The sequence below is a fragment of the Cryptomeria japonica genome, unplaced genomic scaffold (assembly GCF_030272615.1).
Source record: "Cryptomeria japonica unplaced genomic scaffold, Sugi_1.0 HiC_scaffold_20, whole genome shotgun sequence".
In the NCBI taxonomy this organism is placed as follows: domain Eukaryota; kingdom Viridiplantae; phylum Streptophyta; class Pinopsida; order Cupressales; family Cupressaceae; genus Cryptomeria; species Cryptomeria japonica.
In genome coordinates this window covers 1,382,501-1,394,434 of record NW_026728842.1, presented here as the reverse complement: position 1 = coordinate 1,394,434, position 11,934 = coordinate 1,382,501, and the positions used below count along the sequence as shown (strand labels likewise).

Here is an 11,934-nt window from a genome sequence, read left to right as displayed (position 1 = left end):
GTGCGCGCGCAGCACCTCGGGCGCACCGGGGTGCGCGCACAACGCCCGGGTTGCACCGTGGCCTGTGTGCTCGGGGCGCCTCGGGTGCGCGCTCGGTGTCGCCCCGGCGCGCGCGGTAGTGCGGGCAACGCACCCCGGCCCGGCCCGGCCCCGACGAGAACGCAAACGGGCAAAAGGTTAATTCAAATAGCATTGCGACGCCCGGCGAAAAACTAAAAAAGGGTGCAACACCGGGACTTCCCGGGAGGTCACCCATCCCAGTACTACTCCGGCCCAAGCGCGCTTAACTGCGGAGTTCTGATGGGATCCGGTGCACTAACGCTGGTATGATCGCACCCGTTATGAGCTTGTCGCAGTGTGTACTTAGCAAACCGCGACCCACGTGCGAATCCACCCCGGCCACCCACCCCCGTCGAGGTGCACACCCTCCCTCGCGAAGTGCGCCCCGTTCGCCAAGTGTGAGCCCTGCCCGGGTGCACGCACCTTGCTAGGGCATCGGGTGTGCACCCGGCCCGGCCTACGTGCGTGCACCTGGACGGGGCGTCGTGTGCGTGCAGTGTCCCGTCTGCAACGCGGTGCCCACACACCACCTCGGGCGCAACGACCTGCGCTCACATGTGGGCCGAGTGCACCTTGGTGCATGTTCGGGGCGCCTCGGGTGCACGCTCGATCTTGCCCCGGTGCACCAAGGCGCTCGGTTTGCCCCGGGTGCGCACTTGGTGCAAGGTGGGCACCCAAAATAGGGATCAAGCACCAAAACACAAGTTTCGGGATGCAAAATGGGACCCAAGGACCACAAATGCGTTCCAAGACCCATGATGGGTCCACGAGAACAAAAATGTGTTCCGAGACTTAATAAACAAATATTGGGTTTTAGGAGAAGAAACATGCTCTGATGCCCAAAACGAGAATCGACCCCGAAAAGGCCACAGGCCAAAAGTGGGATGCGAGACAAAAAAAAATGGGACCCGAGGACCAAAATTGGGTTCCCAGGTCGAAGACAGGGCAACCGGACAAGAAACGACCTCTAAGGCTCGAAATGAGTCCCGACGACTAAAACTTGACAAGAAGCACCCATCAGGCACCCAACTCGACACCCATGGGATGCCGACCCACCCGGGCTTCCACCTAGCACACCTTGGCACCCACCCACCCTCACACCCAACCTCGCACCCAACTTAGCACCTTTGAACCCACATTGGCACTCACCCTGACCCTGGCACCTTGGAACCCACATTGGCACTCACCTTGACCCTGGCACCCACCTTTGCACTCACCTTGGGACCCACCCTGGCTCCCACCTCGGCACCCACCCAGACACCCACCTTGGTTCCTTGGCACCCACCTTGGATCCTTGGCACCCACCCCGACACCCACCTTGGCACGCAACTTGGCTACTTGCCACCCACCTTGGCTCCTTGAAGCCCACCCCGACAACCACCCCGTGACCTACCCTGGCTAGGGTTGGTGCACACCCACCCTGGTGCCCACCTTGGCACCCACCCTATGACCCACCTTGGCACGCACCTTAGTACCCACCCCGTTACCCACCCTAGGACCCACCCCGTGACCCACCTTGGCCAGGGTGGGTGCACCCACCCTGGTGCCCACCTTGGCACCCACCCATCCTAGCACCCAGCCTGTGACCGGGCTTGGAACCCAACCTTGCACCCGTCTTGGCCAGTGTGGGTGCGCACCCATCCTGGCACCCACGTTGTGACACACCCTTTAACCCACGCACCCTAGCACCCACGTTGGCACCCACCTTGGAACCCAACTTGGCACCCACCTCGGCACCCACCTTGACACTTGTGGACCCACCTTGCCACTCACCCTAGCATCGACCCATCCTAGCACCCACCCTGGCACCTTTGCACCCTAGCACTCACCCATCCTAGCACCTAACCTGTGACCCACCTTGACACTCACCCTCGCACCCACCTTGGAACCCAACCTAGCACCCACCCACCCTGACACCAACCCTAGCACCTACCCACCCTTGCACCCACCCTGTGACCCATCTTGGCACCCACCCATCCTACCACTCAACCTATCACCCACCTTCTCACCCACCTTGGCATCCACCTTAGCACCCACCCACACTGGCACCTTGGCACCCACCTCGGGCAAGGTGGGTGCACACCCACCCTGGCACCCAATTTAGAACCCACCGAGCATGTTACCCACCTTGGCACCCACATTGCAGCCCACCCTAGTACCCACCCTATGACCCACATTGGCATCCACACCCTAGCACCCAGGCACCTCGACACCCGCCTTGACACCCACCCTAGCACTGAACCTGTGACCCACCTTGGAACTCACCCTAGAACCCACCCACCCTGTGAACCACCTTGGCATCCACCTTAGCACCCACCCACCTTGGCACCCACTCTAGCACTCACCCATCCTAACACCCAACTTGTTACCCACCTTGGCACCCGCCCTCGCGTCCACCTTGAAACCCACCCTAGCACCCACCCACGCAGGAGCCCACCTTGGCACCCAACCTAACACCCACGCATCCTGGCACCCAACTTGTGACCCACCTTGGAACCCACCCTAGTACCCACCTTTGAACCCACTATATCACCAACCCACCTTGGCACCCACCCTATGACCCTCTTTGGAATCCACCCTAGCACGCACCCACCCTGGCACCCACCATGGAGCGCACCCTAGCACCCACCCACCTCGGCACGCACCTCAACACCCACCTTGGTGTGCGCACTGCGCCAACCTCTCAAAGACCCTATGTGGTGCGCTCCAAAGTGTACACCTTTGGTGCGCTCCAAGGTGCGCACCTTTGGTGCACACCAAAGTGTGCACCGAGGTGAGCACCAAAGTGCACTCCAGGGTGCACACCAAGGCGCGCACCTTTGGTGCGGTCAATGCAAACGAATTCGGAAGTTGGGGTCGATGTCGTAATCGCTGCTGCAGACTACACGTATGAGAATCGGACAAATAGCTTTATATAGGGGAGGTGTTGCGTTTGATGGGTCGACTCCCCTGGTTGTGTGCACTGCACCAACTTCAAAGACCCTGTCTTGTTTAAGAAGTCAAAAGTTGGGGTGGATGTCCTAATCATTGCTGCAGTCTACGCATGTATGAGAATCAGACAAATAGCTTATATAGGGGAGGTGTTGCATTCGGTGGGTTGACTCCCCTGGTTGTGCGCACTGCGCCAACCTCAAAGACCTTGTTTTCGTTTAGAAGCCGAAAGTTGGGGTCGATGTCCTAATTGCTCTTGCAGGCTACGCATGTATGAGAATCAGACAAATAGCTTATATAGGGGAGGTGTTGGGTTTGATGGGTCGACTCCCCTGGTTGTGCGCATTGCGCCAACCTCAAAGACCCTGCATTGCGGATGAAGTCGAAAGTCAGAGTTTGGTGTGCTACAAGGTGTGGTCGAAGGTGCTCACCTAGGTGTGCACCTTTGGAGCGCAGGAAAAGTGCCCTCCAAAAGTGCGCACCTTTGGAGTGCACAAAAGTGCCCTCCAAAAGTGCGCACCTTTGGAGCGCAGAAAAGTGCCCTCCAAAAAGTGCCCTCCAAAAGTGCGCACCTTTGGAGCGCAGAAAAGTGCCCTCCAAAAAGTGCCCTCCAAAAGTGCGCACCTTTGGAGCGCAGAAAAGTGCCCTCCAAAAAGTGCCCTCCAAAAGTGCGCACCTTTGGAGCGCAGAAAAGTGCCCTCCAAAAAGTGCCCTCCAAAAGTGCGCACCTTTGGAGCGCAGAAAAGTGCCCTCCAAAAAGTGCCCTCCAAAAGTGCGCACCTTTGGAGCGCAGAAAAGTGCCCTCCAAAAAGTGCCCTCCAAAAGTGCGCACCTTTGGAGCGCAGAAAAGTGCCCTCCAAAAAGTGCCCTCCAAAAGTGCGCACCTTTGGAGCGCAGAAAAGTGCCCTCCAAAAAGTGCCCTCCAAAAGTGCGCACCTTTGGAGCGCAGAAAAGTGCCCTCCAAAAAGTGCCCTCCAAAAGTGCGCACTTTTGGTGCGCACCAAAAGTGCGCACTTTTGGTGCGCACCAAGGCGCTGGTTCGGTCGTTGCAGGCGAGTTCGGAAGTTGGGGTCGATGTCCTGAGCGGAGGTGCAAACTACACAGGTGTCGGAATCGGACAAATAGCTTATATAGGGGAGGTGTATGCTTCGATGGGTCGACTCCCCAGGTTGAGCGCACCGCGCCAACCTCAAAGACCCTACGGTATGGATGAAGTCGGAAGTTGGGTCCGATGACCGATTCGATTAGTAGGTATGCTCATGAGGTCGGAATTTGGGTCCGATGACCTGCCATGTGTAGGAAGGCGAATGTTGGCACTGTGCGTTGCAAGGTGCACACCAAGGCGCTGGTGCGGTCTTTTTAGTCGAGTTCGGAAGTTGGGGTCGATGTCCTGATCGGAGGTGCAAGCTACACAGGTGTGGGAATCGGACAAATAGCTTATATAGGGGAGGTGTATGCTTCGTTGGGTCGACTCCCCGGGTTGAGCGCACCACGCCAACCTCAAAGACCCTACGGTATGGATGAAGTCGGAAGTTGGGTCCGATGACCGATTCGATATGTAGGCATACTCGCGAGGTCGGAATTTGGGTCCGATGACCTGCCATGTTGAGGAAGGCGAATGTTGGCACTGTGCGTTGCAAGGTGCGCACCAAGGCGCTGGTTCGGTCGTTGCAGGCGAGTTCGGAAGTTGGGGTCGATGTCCTGATCGGAGGTGCAAACTACACAGGTGTGGGAATCGGACAAATAGCTTATATAGGGGAGGTGTATGCTTCGTTGGGTCGACTCCCCGGGTTGAGCGCACCGCGCCAACCTCAAAGACCCTACGGTATGGATGAAGTCGAAAGTTGGGTCCGATGACCGATTCGATATGTAGGCATACTCGCGAGGTCGGAATTTGGGTCCGATGACCTGCCATGTGCAGGAAGGCGAATGTTGGGACTGTGCGTCGCAAGGTGCGCACCAAGGCGCTGGTGCCGTCGTTGCAGTCGAGTTCGGAAGTTGGGGTCGATGTCCTGGTCAGAGGTGCAAACTACACAGGTGTGGGAATCGGACAAATAGCTTATATAGGGGAGGTGTATGCTTCGATGGGTCGACTCCCCGGGTTGAGCGCACCGCGCCAACCTCAGAGACCCTACAGTATGGATGAAGTCGGAAGTTGGGTCCGATGACCGATTCGATACGTATGCATATTCGCGAGGTCTGAATTTGTGTCCGATGACCTGCCATGCGCAGGAAGGCGGAATTTGGGTCCGATGACCGAGTTGATGGCGTGCCATGCGCAGAAAGGCGGAATTTGGGTCCGATGACCGAGTTGATGTTGATGGCCCGCCATGCATAGGAAGGCGGAATTTGGGTCCGATGACCGATTTGAAGGCGTGCCATACGCAGAAAGGCGGAGTTTGGGTCCGATGACCGAGTTGATATTGATGGCCCGCCATGCGCAGGAAGGCAGAATTTGGGTCCGATGACCTGACATACGCATGGAGTCCGACTCGGGGGCCGATGTTCGATTCGATGACTTGCATTGTGGGTAAAGTCGGAAGTTGTGGTCTTTGACCCGATTCGATGACCAGACTTCGGCTGCTTGAGAATCGGACAAATAACTTATATAGGGGAGGTAGTGTTCTCGAGCATCCTCCCCCCGTGCCCGTTTATGTCGATTGATGCTGGTGCTCTACTGGTTGGAGAGCTCGGATGCAAAAATCTTGCACCAGGATTTATCGATTGTGATGGACACGGCAAGTCTCCTGATTGCTATGCAGGAGCTCATCGTGAATCTCTATGCGGCCTTGGTATGGACTCGACCTGCGGAATGGTTCGGCAATGGTAGTCGCTCCAACACGTCCTTGCAGTGGCCACAGAGGTGATTCAACTAGAGCTCCAGTCTAGCTTTTGGGTTGCTTGGCGGACTGGTATAGCCGCGATCGAGTTCCGGCCATGAACGTTTTAGATAGCTCTTGGGCTTTCTGGGACGGAAGTCGGAAGTTTGGGCTGTTGTCCGATTTGATGACCATTCTTCGGATGTGTGAGAATCGGACAAATAACTTATATAGGGGACTGTGTTGTCTCACGCAGCCCCCTCCGTGCCCCTCTATCTCGACCGATGTTGGTGCTTGAAAGGGTTGGGATCGCTCGGATTTATAAACGTGCACCACCATTTGTCGAGTGTGAGGGACGCGGCAGGTCTCCTAAATGCTATGCGGGCGCTCTCTGAGAATCTCTATCCGGCCTCGACACAAACTAGTCTTGCTGAATGGTTTGGCACTGGTAGTCGATCTAACACGTCGTTGTTGTGGCCGCCTAGGCGATTCGATTCGAGCCCCCGTCTAGCTTTTGGGTTGCTTGGCGGATTTTGCCCTATCCGCAAGTGAGCTCGGTCCCTAAACGTTCGAGAAACCTGATTGCTATGTGCCGACTCTCTTTCTTGCGAGCCTCCATCTAGCTTTTGGGTCTCTACGGAACGGAAGTCGGAATCTGGGACCGTTGTTTGATTCGACGAGGCAGACTACGGTTGTGCGAGAATCGGACAAATAACTTATATAGGGGAGGTGTTGACTGGAGCATTCTCCCCCGTGCCCCTCTAACTCGACCAATGCTGGCGCTCGAACGGTGGTAGCGCTCGGATTTTCATTGAGCGCCAGCATTGGTCGATTTAGAGGGGCATGCGAGATTCCCGAATGCTATGCGAGGGCTCTAACGGAAATGTCTATTGGTTTCGGTATGGATGCAATTGCGAGTGGTTCGGCAAAGGTAGTCGTTCCGATGCGTCCATGTCGTGGCCAAATCGATAATTCGATTTGAGCCCTCGTATAGCATTTGGGTCTCTCGATGTGATTCCGCATTCCAGTCCCTTTGGGCACTGCTTGAGCCGCATCCCAGGGGGTTCCCTTCCCAATAATCTGCCTCGCAACCCGATTGCTATGCGGTGAGGCTCCTCGGCCGCCTCGGAACTATCTGTGTATCAGACGCATCGCGGGATAAGGGGTTGGCAACGGTAGTCGCCCCAAGCGCGTCCGATGCTTGGACCATTCCGAGGCGGCCCTGAAGCCTCTTCCGTCTAGCCGTTGGGTCCTTCTCGCCGCATCCCTCGCCTCGCACCCCGATTGCTATGCGGTGAGGCTCCTCGGCCGCCTTGGAACTATCTGTGTATCGGACGCGTCGCGGGATAAGGGGTTGTCACTGGTAGTCGCCCCAAGCGCGTCCGATGCTTGGACCATTCCGAGGCGGCCCTGAAGCCTCTTCCGTCTAGCCGTTGGGTCCTTCTCGCCGCATCCCTCGCCTCGCACCCCGATTGCTATGCGGTGAGGCTCCTCGGCCGCCTTGGAACTATCTGTGTATCGGACGCGTCGCGGGATAAGGGGTTGTCACTGGTAGTCGCCCCAAGCGCGTCCGATGCTTGGACCATTCCGAGGTGGCCCTGAAGCCTCTTCCGTCTAGCCGTTGGGTCCTTCTCGCCGCATCCCTCGCCTCGCACCCCGATTGCTATGCGGTGAGGCTCCTCGGCCGCCTTGGAACTATCTGTGTATCAGACGCGTCGCGGGATAAGGGGTTGTCACTGGTAGTCGCCCCAAGCGCGTCCGATGCTTGGACCATTCCGAGGCGGCCCTGAAGCCTCTTCCGTCTAGCCGTTGGGTCCTTCTCGCCGCATCCCTCGCCTCGCACCCCGATTGCTATGCGGTGAGGCTCCTCGGCCGCCTTGGAACTATCTGTGTATCGGACGCGTCGCGGGATAAGGGGTTGTCACTGGTAGTCGCCCCAAGCGCGTCCGATGCTTGGACCATTCCGAGGCGGCCCTGAAGCCTCTTCCGTCTAGCCGTTGGGTCCTTCTCGCCGCATCCCTCGCCTCGCACCCCGATTGCTATGCGGTGAGGCTCCTCGGCCGCCTTGGAACTATCTGTGTATCGGACGCGTCGCGGGATAAGGGGTTGTCACTGGTAGTCGCCCCAAGCGCGTCCGATGCTTGGACCATTCCGAGGCGGACCTGAAGCCTCTTCCCTCTAGCCGTTGGGGCTTTCTCGCCGCATCCCTCGCCTCGCACCCCGATTGCTATGCTGTGAGGCTCCTCGGCCGCCTCGGAACTATCTGTGTATCGGACGCATCGCGGGATAAGGGGTTGGCAGTGGTAGTCGCCCCAAGCGCGTCCGATGCTTGGACCATTCCGAGGCGGCCCTGAAGCCTCTTTCGTCAGCCGTTGGGGCCATCTCGCCGCATCCCCCACCTCGCACCACGATTGCTATGCTGTGAGGCTCCTCGGCCGCCTCGGAACTATCTGTGTATCGGACGCATCGCGGGATAAGGGGTTGGCAGTGGTAGTCGCCCCAAGCGCGTCCGATGCTTGGACTATTCCGAGGCGGCCCTGCAGCCTCTTCCGTGTAGCCTTTGGGGCCATCTCGCCGCATCCCTCGCCTCGCACCCCGATTGCTATGCGGTGAGGCTCATCGGCCGCCTGGGAACTATCTTCGTATCGGACGCATCGCGGGATAAGGGGTTGTCACTGGTAGTCGCCCCAAGCGCGTCCGATGCTTGGACTATTCCGAGGCGGCCCTGCAGCCTCTTCCGTCTAGCCGTTGGGGCCATCTCGCCGCATCCCCCACCTCCTCGGCTGCCTCGGAACTATCTGTGTATCGGACGCATCGCGGGATAAGGGGTTGGCAGTGGTAGTCGCCCCAAGCGCGTCCGATGCTTGGACTATTCCGAGGCGGCCCTGCAGCCTCTTCCGTCTAGCCTTTGGGGCCATCTCGCCGCATCCCTCACCTCGCACCCCGATTGCTATGCAGTGAGGCTCCTCGGCCGCCTGGGAACTATCTTCGTATCGGACGCATCGCGGGATAAGGGGTTGTCACTGGTAGTCGCCCCAAGGACGTCCGATGCTTGGACTATTCCGAGGCGGCCCTGCAGCCTCTTCCGTCTAGCCGTTGGGGCCATCTCGCCGCATCCCCCACCTCCTCGGCTGCCTCGGAACTATCTTCGTATCGGACGCATCGCGGGATAAGGGGTTGGCAGTGGTAGTCACCCCAAGCGCGTCCGATGCTTGGACTATTCCGAGGCGGCCCTGCAGCCTCTTCCGTCTAGCCTTTGGGGCCATCTCGCCGCATCCCTCGCCTCGCACCCCGATTGCTATGCGGTGAGGCTCCTCGGCCGCCTGGGAACTATCTTCGTATCGGACGCATCGCGGGATAAGGGGTTGTCACTGGTAGTCGCCCCAAGCGCGTCCGATGCTTGGACTATTCCGAGGCGGCCCTGCAGCCTCTTTCGTCTAACCGTTGGGGCCATCTCGCCGCATCCCCCACCTCGCACCCCGATTGCTATGCGGTGAGGCTCCTCGGTCGCCTTGGAACTATCTTCGTATCGGACGCATCGCGGGATAAGGGGTTGTCACTGGTAGTCGCCCCAAGCTGCGTCCGATGCTTGGACTATTCCGAGGCGGCCCTGTGGCCTCTTCCGTCTAGCCGTTGGGGCCATCTCGCCGCATCCCCCACCTCGCACCCCGATTGCTATGCGGTGAGGCTCCTCGGCCGCCTTGGAACTATCTTCGTATCGGACGCATCGCGAGATAAGGGGTTGTCACTGGTAGTCGCCCCAAGCACGTCCGATGCTTGGACTATTCCGAGGCGGCCCTGCAGCCTCTTCCGTCTAGCCGTTGGGGCCATCTCGCCGCATCCCCCACCTCGCACCCCGATTGCTATGCGGTGAGGCTCCTCGGCCGCCTTGGAACTATCTTCGTATCGGACGCATCGCGGGATAAGGGGTTGTCACTGGTAGTCGCCCCAAGCGCGTCCGATGCTTGGACTATTCCGAGGCGGCCCTGCAGCCTCTTCCGTCTAGCCGTTGGGGCCATCTCGCCGCATCCCCCACCTCGCACCCCGATTGCTATGCGGTGAGGCTCCTCGGCCGCCTTGGAACTATCTTCGTATCGGACGCATCGCGGGATAAGGGGTTGTCACTGGTAGTCGCCCCAAGCGCGTCCGATGCTTGGACTATTCCGAGGCGGCCCTGTGGCCTCCTCCGTCTAGCCGTTGGGGCCATCTCGCCGCATCCCCCCCCTTGCACCCGGATTGCTATGCGGTGAGGCTCCGATGCTTGGACTATTTCGAGGCGGCCCTGTGGCCTCTTCCGTCTAGCCGTTGGGGCCATCTCGCCGCATCCCCCCCCTTGCACCCGGATTGCTATGCGGTGAGGCTCCTGGGCCACCTTGGAACTATCTTCGTATCGGACGCATCGCGGGATAAGGGGTTGTCACTGGTAGTCGCCCCAAGCGCGTCCGATGCTTGGACTATTCCGAGGCGGCCCTGCAGCCTCTTTCGTCTAGCCGTTTGGGCCATCTCGCCGCATCCCCCACCTCGCACCCCGATTGCTATGCGGTGAGGCTCCTCGACCGCCTTGGAACTATCTTCGTATCGGACGCATCGCAGGATAAGGGGTTGTCACTGGTAGTCGCCCCAAGCGCGTCCGATGCTTGGACTATTTCGAGGCGGCCCTGCAGCCTCTTCCGTCTAGCCGTTGGGGCCATCTCGCCGCATCCCCCACCTCGCACCCCGATTGCTATGCGGTGATGCTCCTCGGCCGCTTTGGAACCATCTTCGAATCGGACGCATCGCGGGATAAGGGGTTGTCACTGGTAGTCGCCCCAAGCGCGTCCGATGCTTGGACCATTCCGAGGCGGCCCTGAAGCCTCTTCCGTCTAGCCGTTGGGGCCATCCGTCGCCTCGCACCCCCGATTGCTATGCGGTGAGGCTCCTCGGCCGCCTTGGAACCGTCTTCGTATCGGACGCATCGCGGGATAAGGGGTTGTCACTGGTAGTCGCCCCAAGCGCGTCCGATGCTCGGACCATTCCGAGGCGGCCCTGAAGCCTCTTCCGTCTAGCCATTGGGGCCATCTCGCCGCATCCGTCGCCTCGCACCCCCGATTGCTATGCGGTGAGGCTCCTCGGCCGCCTTGCAACCTTCTGTGTATCGGACGCATCGCGGGATAAGGGGTTGGCACTGGTAGTCGCCCCAAGCGCGTCCGATGCTTGGACCATACCGAGGTGGCCCTGAAGCCTCTTCCGTGTAGCCGTTGGGGCCTTCCCGCCCCATCCCTCGCCTCGCACCCCGATTGATATGCGGTGAGGCTCCTCGGCCGCGTTGGAACTATCTGTGTATCGGACGCATCGCGGGATAAGGGGTTGGCACTGGTAGTCGTCCCAATCGCGTCCGATGCTTGGACCATTCCGAGGCGGCCCTGCAGCCTCTTCCTAGTCGTCGGGGCCTTCCCGGCGCATCCTTCGCCTCGCATCCCGATTCCTATGCGGTGAGTCTTCTCGGCCGCCGCGGAACTATACCTGTTATCGCTACTGCATCCTTCGGCTGGTAACCTCCTCTGCCGCCTTGGAACGTTCTCTTTGTCGGACGCGTCGCGGGATAAGGGGTTGGCACTGGTAGTCGCCCCAAGCGCGCCTGATGCATAGACCGCTCCGAGTCGACCTTGCTTTCAGCCTCTCACATGCATAGACCTCTCTGAGTCGACCCTGCAGCCTCTCACGTTTAGCCTATGGAATCTCGCCTCACAACATGATTGCTATCCTTGATGCATCCCTTGCCTCGAGCCCTGATTGCTTTCTTGGCTGCATCCCTCCTCTCCTCACAGCCCAGTTGTCATCACTGCTTCATCCGTCGCTTCATGCATCTGGCTGCTGGGCCCTTCCCACCGCACACCTCGATTGCTATCTCTGCTGCATCACACACCCCGATTGCTATCTCTGCTACATCCCTCGGCTCTCACTTCTGCATCCTTCGCCTCACACCTCGATTGCTATCAATGCTGCATCTGTAAGCTCACACCCCGATTGCTATGCGGGGAGGCTCCTTGGCCGCCTTGGAAATTTCTCTGTGTCGGACGCACCGCGGGATAAGGGGTTGGCACTGGTAGTCGCCCCAAGTGCGCCCGACTCTTAGACCGCTTCG

The 11,934-nt window shown here is 59.2% G+C and overlaps 1 non-coding gene across 1 annotated transcript; it reads right to left on the bottom strand.

Annotated features, from left to right (window-relative positions):
- Positions 1–219: 219 nt before the first annotated feature.
- Positions 220–338, bottom strand: LOC131861098 (5S ribosomal RNA). The gene has a single exon (XR_009360179.1). It is a non-coding gene; the product is annotated as a 5S ribosomal RNA (ribosomal RNA).
- Between the last annotated feature and the right edge of the window lie 11,596 nt (positions 339–11,934).